Source organism: Musca autumnalis, unplaced genomic scaffold, assembly GCF_047663935.1.
Source record: "Musca autumnalis isolate F117 unplaced genomic scaffold, ASM4766393v1 scaffold_3, whole genome shotgun sequence".
In the NCBI taxonomy this organism is placed as follows: Eukaryota; Metazoa; Arthropoda; class Insecta; order Diptera; family Muscidae; genus Musca; species Musca autumnalis.
The window spans coordinates 103,232,718-103,242,846 of NW_027411866.1; the positions used below are offsets into that span (position 1 = coordinate 103,232,718).

General features: G+C 34.3%; 1 long non-coding RNA gene across 1 annotated transcript; it reads left to right on the forward strand.

Annotated features, from left to right (window-relative positions):
- The first annotated feature begins 3,790 nt into the window (after window positions 1-3,790).
- On the forward strand, window positions 3,791-4,268 carry LOC141399943 (uncharacterized). The gene is made up of 2 exons (XR_012412030.1): window positions 3,791-3,863; window positions 3,932-4,268. It is a non-coding gene; the product is annotated as an uncharacterized lncRNA (long non-coding RNA).
- The last annotated feature ends 5,861 nt before the right edge of the window (window positions 4,269-10,129 follow it).

Below are 10,129 nucleotides of genomic sequence, written 5' to 3' on the forward strand. Positions count from 1 at the left end.
AACTAGGTAGATGCATAGGTGAATTGCTATAATAAAAATAATTTAACATTTCAAAACTTGTAAACAAGGAAGAAAAATTAAATTTACTTTGATATACAAAGCTAGTTTTAATCAACCAAGACTAATAGTACGTTTAGACTTACGAAATCCATTCGATATAAAATGTCAATTCCATATCGTATATGTCAAAGAAATCGAGTGGATTTAAAATTGTGATTTATTTGACTTGTACACTATGAAATTGACATTTGAAATCGAGTGGATTTATAAGTCTAAACGTAGTACAATGCTAAGTTTACATTTACGAAATCCACTCGATTTCATCTGTCAATTCCATAGCTCAAACGTCAAATGAAATCTCATCTGAAATCCATTGGATTTCATTTGACGTTTAACCTATGGATTTGACAGATGAAATCGAGTGGATTTCGTAAATGTAAACATAGCATAATATTTACGATCTCTAAACGATAAAATAATTAGCTCTGTTCCAAGGCATATTTATTAAAGGTAGAAGTGACAACCAGCTGTATTCTTACTTTTTTGTAAATTTAGTTTTCAAAATGTAATAGGGTATATTCATGAAATTTGAAACTTCGAAATTTGCTAACATAAAATACTTATTTTCATCGTAAACGAGTAATAAAAAATGCATACGAGAGTTCTGAATGCGTTATATTTACATTTTGATTCAAATTTGTTCTATTTTAGAGGATTTTCAAAATGTATTTATGTGTTTCCTGAAAAACATTTTTGGAGAGACCCTAATATTCAATATTTTCTTTGACAATTAATTTTCAATAACAACAATGTTGTTTTTGTAAATTTTTTAGTTGTTGTAATTCATGCACATACCTTCTATAAATTTGTCTTGCTCTGTTTCAGAACTAAAAAGTTTTTACAATTTTTACCACTTTTACACATTTTGCGTTCCCGTACACAAAATTTATATGAAAATCGTTTACGACTTTTACAACTTTTACGACTTTTACCACTTTATAAAGTACGGGAACAGGCCAATTATTTGTTTGGTAATTAGTTAGCATAGACAGCATAATATGCTAACATTTTCAATACCAAACAATAAATTTGAAATTTAACCTTTTTTGAAGCGAATTTAACTTAGGCTTGGTTTACGTTTACGAAATCCACTCGATTTCAACTGTCAATTCCATTGCTTAAACGTCAAATGAAATCCAATCGATTTTTGACGTATACATAAAGGAATTGACAGTTGAAATCTACTTGATATTGTAAATGTAGTATTACAACAACATCTTTTGACGTTTCATTTCGATCAGATGGTCTGATGCATCTACCTTGGTAATTGTCCTATGACTAACTAAAATTAGCTGATTGCCATTTAAATCCTCCAAAGGTATATCTAAATGCAACGAGATTTGCATTGGATTTATTAAATCCGATTGAGGATTATGGTAAAACTTTGTTTAGACTATGCACTTACACGATGATTAAGTGTATTTTCCCGATTTATTTGACATATATTGTATGAAAATGACAACTTCAATCCACTGGATTTGCTAAACCAAGCATAGTCTAAACGGGGTATTAGTCTAAATGAGCTATAAACGTGAAATAAATCCTCATAAAAAAGATTAACGCGCAAAAAACTCTCGTGCAAACGCCGTTTTATACATAACGATGTAGTTTATTTCATTTAATTTGTTTACTTTGTCCAAAAAATGCGAACACTTCACATTTTCTTAACAATAGGCACTCCAGTGCTGTAAAATACAATAATTATTTTAGGCATGTCATTTTATGCTAAGTTATACCCCGGTTACACTATTGAAGGTTAACCCACTGGGTTTAATAGATCCAGTGGGTTAATCTTTGCTGGTTACACTTAGCTTTTCGAGGATATAAACTGTCAGCTGATGTTTGTTTACGTATACATACAAAATAACTAATAAAGTCGTGTTTTACACTTTTACAATTTTTCGTATGAGACATCGTCCCCTCTTTGCTCATATTGGTATATTTTACACACAGGGATACATGTTTGTATCATGGTATCAAGCGTACTCATTGTTAAAAAAGTGTCTAATTTAAAAAATAAATAATTTTATGATTTTCAAATAACTTTAGATTTATTAACTCCATAAAATCTCATGCTACCAATCGTAAACGTGTAAAACACGACAAATTCTGTTGCAAAAACAGTTGCAACTTATGGTACTTTTTGAGTAGAGTTGGATTTTTTTTTGCACAAATACCGAATACAACACTGTATTTTTGGTGGATTTGTGCCGGATTTAAAATAAACCCAGTCGTGAGAGGATTTAATTTTTGTATGGCAAATCTGGTCAGATTTGACCAGATTAAGCAATAAATCCTCATAAAGTGGGTTAACCCGGCAAAAAACTGTAGTGTAACCGCACTATTAACATTTACGAAATCCACTCGATTTCATCTGTCAAATCCATAGGTTAAACGTCAAATGAAATCCAATGGATTTCAGATAAGACTTCATTTGACGTTTGAGCTATGGAATTGACAGATGAAATCGAGTGGATTTCGTAAACGTAAACTTAGCATTAGATTGGAGGAATGTCTTCTCGAGAGAAAGCTATTCCGCGAGAATTGAATTTCTCCAGAATATTCACGAATGGACTGTTAAACTTAAAAATAAAATACTTCTTTTCATCCTCATAGCTGGTTTGAATTACGAATTACGGATTTCATCTGTCAATTTCTTTGCGTATACGTAAAGTGAAAACTCATCTGAAATCAACTGGATTTCATTTGACGTTTGAGCAATGGAATTTACAGTTGAAATTGAGTAAATGTAAACTGGATATATGCGTTTTATAAACAGCTCTGAATGCTTTTTATTTACATTTTGATTTAAATTTGTTTTATTTTATAGGATTTTGAAAATATTTTTGTGGTTTTCCTGAGAAAATTTTCAGAGCGATCCTATTATTCCATATTTTCCTTGACATTTTATTTCCAATAACAACAATGTTGTTTTTGTAAATTTGTTAGTTGTTGTAATTTATGCATCTACTATCTATAAATATGCCTTGATCATAACTAATAATAATTGTTTTATTAGTGTCCAATTTACATTAGCAACTTTTTCGTCATTTAGAGCTGTTTCGTCATTTATTTGCTAAAACAGGCAACATTTTGCGTCATTTACCATACAAAAATAAATGACGATAGCTACGTCATTTATTCTAAACAACGCACGAAAACACCATACTTTTATACGCAACCCTGCTATTTCGTCATAAACTACCAAAAAATGCAACTGTTTTATGATGTCTTTGTTTGTTTGTGTGTGTTGTAGAAAAACAAAAATACTCAAACGATGACAAAAGTGAAAATAAATGGTTAAAAAACTTGCCACAATTATGTTTTTTTTTGTTTTTGGAATTAATTTAAGTTATTTGATACACATTTGTGTTGTGAAATTCCTATTTTTCTGAATAAATATATTGTGTGCGTGTGTTTGTGTTATTGTATTAGTGTGTATGTGCGATTGTGTGCGTAAGCAAATGACGCAAAAAAAACAGATGTAAATATACTTCATTTGATTCTAGGATTTCGTAAAACGAAATCATTTAATATGCATATGTAAATTGGACTTAGGATGAACTTTGTATTGAAAAGCCAAATTATTTTTTCATAGTGTTTAAAATTTTTGCACATTTTTGTTGCAATTTGCCGATACAACTACCTTGTTTATTGTGTCATTTTTGTGACGACGTAAATAAACAAATGTAAATGGCTCTGAATTTCTCTCAAGTGTCAAAACAAAAGCGCATAAGTTTATTTCTTTTGATTTCAATTAATTGTTTTGAGGCATTTTTGAAGGGAATCCATATCTTCTACAGGTAAAGTGTATGATTGGTTGGCACTGGCATATATCTAACATAATTCTTATTTCATTCTTTTCTTAAAGCGAAGAAAACCAATACAACGGATTACATCACAAAGGAAACTCTTAAAGAAATACGCTCTAATATCTAGTGAAGTATGGACTTGTTGTTGAGATGCCTATGGTAAATCTTGCTGACCTATCCGAGGGGTGCCGAAAACGAGACTTAGCCATTCATTCTAAAGATATTTTGGAGAGCTGTTGACGATCAAAACCCATATTTCCGGAAGTATTGTTGTGACCTGGGCCCCAAGGACTTTTTATGGCAATAATTTCAGCCGATCCAAGAGGTGGACTTGAATTCGGGCGATGGGCAGAAGTATGAAGCATCTCAGACCCTTCAAATAAATTTATATAACTATTTGGTGTTGTGATCTTTATTATTAGAATCTTATGTCGATTGGCATCTGTAGAAGATGCCAATTAAACGTCTTTTATTCTGTCTATTCTATAGAAGACCTCTTTAGGCGTCTTCTATTCTATAGAAGACCTCTTAAGGCGTTTTCTATTCTGTAGAAGACTTCTTAAGGCGTTTTCTATTGTATAGAAGAACTCTTATGGCGCCTTCTATTCTATAGAAGATCTCTTAAGGCGCCTTCTATAGAAGACCTCTTTAGTCGTCTTCTATAGAAGACCTCTTAAGTGATCCTCTATTCTATAGAAGACCTCTTAATGCGTCTTCTATTATATAGAAGACCTCTTAATGCGTCTTCTATTATATAGAAGACCTCTTAATGCGTCTTCTATTGTATAGAAAACCCCTAAATGCGTCTTCTATTGTATAGAAAACCTCTTAATGCGTCTTCTATTGCACAGAAGACCTCTTAAGGCGTCTTCTATTGCACAGAAGACCTTTTAAGGCGTCTTCTATTGTACAGAAGACCTCTTAAGGCGCCTTCTATTGTATGGAAGACCTCTTAATGCGTCTTCTTTTGTATAGAAAACTTCTTAATGCGTCTTCTATTGTATAGAAGATCTCTTAAGGCGTCTTCTATTGCACAGAAGACCTCTTAAGGCGTCTTCTATTGTATGGAAGACCTCTTAAGGCGTCTTCTATTATATAGAAGACATCCTAAGATGTCTTCTATTGTATTGAAGACGTCTTCTATTCTATAGAAGACCTTTTGACGCGTCTTCTATTCTGTAGAAGACCTCTTAAGACGCCTTCTATTCTATAGAAGACCTCTTTTATTCTGTAAAAGACCCCTTTAGGCTTCTTCTATTCTATAGAAGACCTTTGAAGGCGTCTTCTATTCTATAGAAAGCTACTTAAGGCGTCTTCTATTGAATAGAAGACCTCCTAAGACGTCTTCTATTGTATTGAAGACCTCTTAAGACGTCTTCTATTCTATAGAAGACCTCTTAAGACGTCTTCTATTCTATAGAAGACCTCTTAAGACGTCTTCTATTCTATAGAAGACCTCTTAAGGCGTCTTCTATTCTGTAGAAGACCTCTTAAGGCGTCTGCTATTCTATAGAAGGGTTCTTAATGCGTCTTCTATTGTATAGAAGACTTCTTAGGTATGGACTTGGGTTCTTAATGCGTCTTCTATTGTATAGAAGACCTCCTAAGAAGTCTTCTATTATATAGAAGACCTCTTAAGGCGTCTTCTATTCTATAGAAGGCTTCTATTGTATAGAAGACCTCCTAAGACGTCTTCTATTGTATTGAAGACCTCTTAAGACGTTTTCTATTCTATAGAAGACCTTTTAAGGCGTCTTATATTCTATAGATCTCTTAAGGCGTCTTCTATTCTATAGAAGGGTTCTTAAGGCGTCTTCTGTTGTATAGAAGACCTCCTAAAATGTCTTCTATTCTATAAAAGACCTCTTAAGGCGTCTTCTATTCTATAGAAGGCTTCTTAAGGCGTCTTCTATTGTATAGAAGACCTCCCAAGACGTCTTCTATTGTATGGAAGACCTCTAACCTCTAAGGCGTCTTCTATTCTATAGAAGACCTCCTAAGACGTCTTCTATTATATTGAAGATCTCTTCTATTCTGTGAAAGACCTCTTTAGGTGTCTTTTATTCTATAGAAGACCTTTTAAGACATCTTCTATTCTGTAAAAGACCCCTTAAGGCGTCTTCTATTCTATAGAAGACCTCTTAAGGCGTCTTCTATTATATAGAAGGCTTTTTAGGGCGTCTTCTATTGTATAGAAGACCTCCTAAGACGTCTTCTATTGTATTGAAGACCTCTTAATAAGTCTTCTATTCCATAAAAGACCTCTTATGGCATCTTCTATTCTGTAGAAGACCTCTTAAGGCATCTTCTATTCTGTAAAAGACCCCTTTAGGCGTATATAGAAGACCTCTTAAGGCGTCTACTATTCTATAAAAGACCTCTTAAGGCGTCTTATATTCTATGGAAGACCTCTTAAGGCGTCTTCTATTCTATAGAAGACTTCTTAAGGTGATTTCTATTCTATAGAAGACCACTTAAGGCGTCCTCTATTCTACAGAAGACATCTTATGGTGCCTTATATTCTATAGAAGTCTTTTTAATGGGTCTTCGATTCTATAGAAGATTAAAAGTTTGCGCAGATGCCTCTTTTGTTTGCAGGCAGGTCAAGTTCGAAAATTTTCTATATAGGCCTACGATTTGTATTGCATCTATGTAGTACCTATGTACAAGTATTTTGAAGTTTTCGCTACATATTCTGACAGAATTTGCTAGTGGTCAAGAAACTTCTCCATTACAATTAACATAGGCCCACTTTTTAGAATAGCTCCCATATAGCGGAACGCCCGAAAGTTTTTTTAGCTCAATTTTCAGACCGAATTAGCTATAATTTTGGCATTAGCTATATTCTTGATCCGGATAAAATTCTAAGTCGATATAGCCTCGTCATTCCGTCTGTCTGTTGAAATCAAGATAAAGCCTGCAATATTTAGAATAGAGCTTTATAATTTGGTATAGAAGTTCTATAACTTCTAGGATGTTTTGTGGTGAAAATGGGCTATACTGATCCCCGTTCTAATATCTGTACCTTTCGATTTTCTGTATTTTGAAGGGTTTCTTCGTTGGAGGTAAAAACTTTCCACCAGAAATCTTCATATAGCCCACACAGAATAGTACCTCCTGATTTTCGGTATTTTTTGAGATTTCAGTGCCATTATCGAACAAAAAGACTATGGTTTCGGGTCAATCCGGTACGAAAGAACACGATTGCGATATTGCTGTAATTTGGTACTGCGTGTTGTCAGTCCTATACGGAAAATTGTAAATATTGGTCCATGTTTGGAGATGCTTACGACATACAGTTGTCGAAATCACTGGTCTAGCAGCACCGAACTGAGATATGTTGACAAACTCTGTATGTGTTTGTGGGAAATAATGGAACAAATGTGAACAACATCGGATAATATATTGGTGTAGCTCCCAAATTAGGTGTAATTTGGTGTTCTTTCTCCACCAAATATTGTGGACATAAGTATACGTTTTAGCATTTCCCCTCATATACACATTTTCAGACCAAATAAGCTGAATTTTGACATTGGAGGTTCTATGTGGACATACATCTTATCAGCCAAAAAGTGTGATCATATTCTACGTTTTGATATAGTCCCCATATAACTGTACCGCCAGATATTGGGGATTTTGAGGATTTAAGTTATTTTTCAGACCATTTGTCAGCAAGAGTTGCGGCTAGTTGCATCTAATCTATAAGTTCCAAATTAATTCGTAAAAAATTGGTCTAGACATTACATTTTTAGTTACGCTCCATTCAACAAAAATTTATTCCACTAAAAAAATACAGGAAAAGTAATCATTTTTGAAATTTTTTTGTTATACAACTATGTACACAAAGGAGGGTATAATTAAATTTTTCATTCCGCTTGTAACGCATCAAAATAATCATCGGAGACCCCATAAAGTACATATATTCCTGATCGGGTAAAAATTCTAAGTCGATATAACCATGTCCGTCCGTCCGTCTGTTGAAATCAAGATACAGCTCGCAATTTTTAGCTATTACCTCACCGAAATGGCTGAAATTTGGTATTTACACTTCGTTGGGCGTAGAAAACTTTCCTCCAGAAATTTTTCGGTATAGGTTCACGCCTTTATATATCCCCCACAGAACGACACCTCCCGATTTTCGGTATTTGGAAGGTTGCGGCCATAATTCACCAAAATGGCTGGAAATTGGTATTTAGCCTTCACTTGGGGCATACAACTTTCAATCTGAAATTTGTTGGTATAGGTCCACGCCTTCATATAGCCCCAATAGGTCGGTACCTCAAAAATTTCGGTATTTTGAAGGTTGTGGCCACAATAATTCATTTAAGTGAAATTTAGTATTTAGTCTTTGTTGAGGGTATTCAACTATCCCCTCTAACTTTGCCGATATATGTAGGTCAATGCCTTCATACAGGTCCCATAGAACGGTACCTCCCGATTTTCGGTATTTTAAAGATTTTGACCTCAATAATCCACCGAAATGGCTAAAATTTGGTTTTTGGTCTTCGCTGGTGATGTTCAACTTTCCCCCTAAATTTGTCGTTATAGGCCCGCGCATTTGTGTAGCCTCCACAGAACGGTACCTCCCAATTTTCGGCATTTTAAAGGTTGTGGCCTCAATATTCCACCGAAATGGCTGAAAATTGGTGTTTAGCCTTCATTTGGGGAACAAAACTTTTTTCCATATATTTGTCTGTATATGGATACTGCTTCATACAGCCCCCATAGTACGGTACACCACATTTTCTGTATTTTGAAGGTTTTAGCTTCATTATCTCACCGAAATAGCTGAAATTCGGTACATAGTCTACGTTGGGGATAAAAAAGCATTTTGTCCGTATAGGACCACGCCTTCATATAGTCCCCATAGAACGGTACCTCCCAATTTCCAGTATTTTGAAGGTTGTGGCCGCAAAAATCTACCGAAATGGCTGACATTTGGTATTTAGTCTTCATTTGGGTTATTAAACTTTCCCCCAGAATTTTGTCTGTATATGTCCACGCCTTCATGTAGGCCCCATAGAACGGTAACTCCCGATTTTCGGTATTTTTTACCGAAATTGCTGAAATTTGTTATTTAGCTTCTTCATAAACTTAAGGAAACTTCAATACAACTCGTGGTAGGGTATTCGTAGGAGGGTATCACGATTTCGGCCCAGACGAACTTAACGACGTTCTTACTTTTTTTAATTTGACTTACACCAACCCCTATCAATACAAATTATCTTTGTTTCGTTTAACAATTAAACATATGTAATGTTAGATATTTTGCAACAATTTCGTTAAAATCTGAAGCATCAAAATTTCTTGCAACAAGAAAAAAGTAAAAACTAAATTTTAGTAAAAATTTGTAATAATTATTGTAAATTATGGAGTACGGGGACACATTTATTATTAATTTACAGAAGAAAATAATAATAATTTCAAAGGCCAACTTACTTCAAATTGACGCCGTTCAGTTCAGCGAGAAATTATTAAGAATGTGGTGGCAACCCATTTTTAAGTATTTGCTGTGATTATTTTGAGGACTATGTCTCAAAGTTACCACGACATCCATGATGTCCTCAAATGAAGCAGAAGATATATAAAATGGTCAGGGGGCAAGGATAATACAAATTTTGGTCAAAGTTAGGAAAATACATATAATTTAGACTACAACGAAATACAATTTCGGTTCAAAGTTCAAATATTTCACTGTCCCCAAAATATCTACTGGACATATATATATATATATATATATATATATATATATAATATGGTGATATCTTTCTACCGTTTCGCAATTCCACGCCCTCCCGTTAATTGAGTTAATTGATTGTACACTCATGTTGATAAAATTTATGTCAGTCTAAACGGCCGTCTCGTTGATTTTGTTGAGTTCTTCCATGCGAGGAACATGAGAATAACCACCACTCTTCATCACATGGAAATAAAATATGAGGGTCCCCAAAACCCTGTAGGTCACATTCGACAGCTTGTGCAAGTCGTCCACGCATGACACAACTATCTGCGATAAGATGAGAAGTAGGAACAAGGTTTTCAATTACCTAGTCAGCAGCACTTGGGGAGCAGATAAAGAAACACTGTTAATCACATATGATATGATAGGCCAGTCTGTGGTAAGCTATGTGGCGCCGGTGTGGTTTGCCAAAGTAAGTATTACGTAATGGAAAAACTTGCAAACATACCCGTATACAGTTCTGAGAACAGCAACACGGTGTATTCTCATGTCTTCAATGGACCACTGAATCATTATC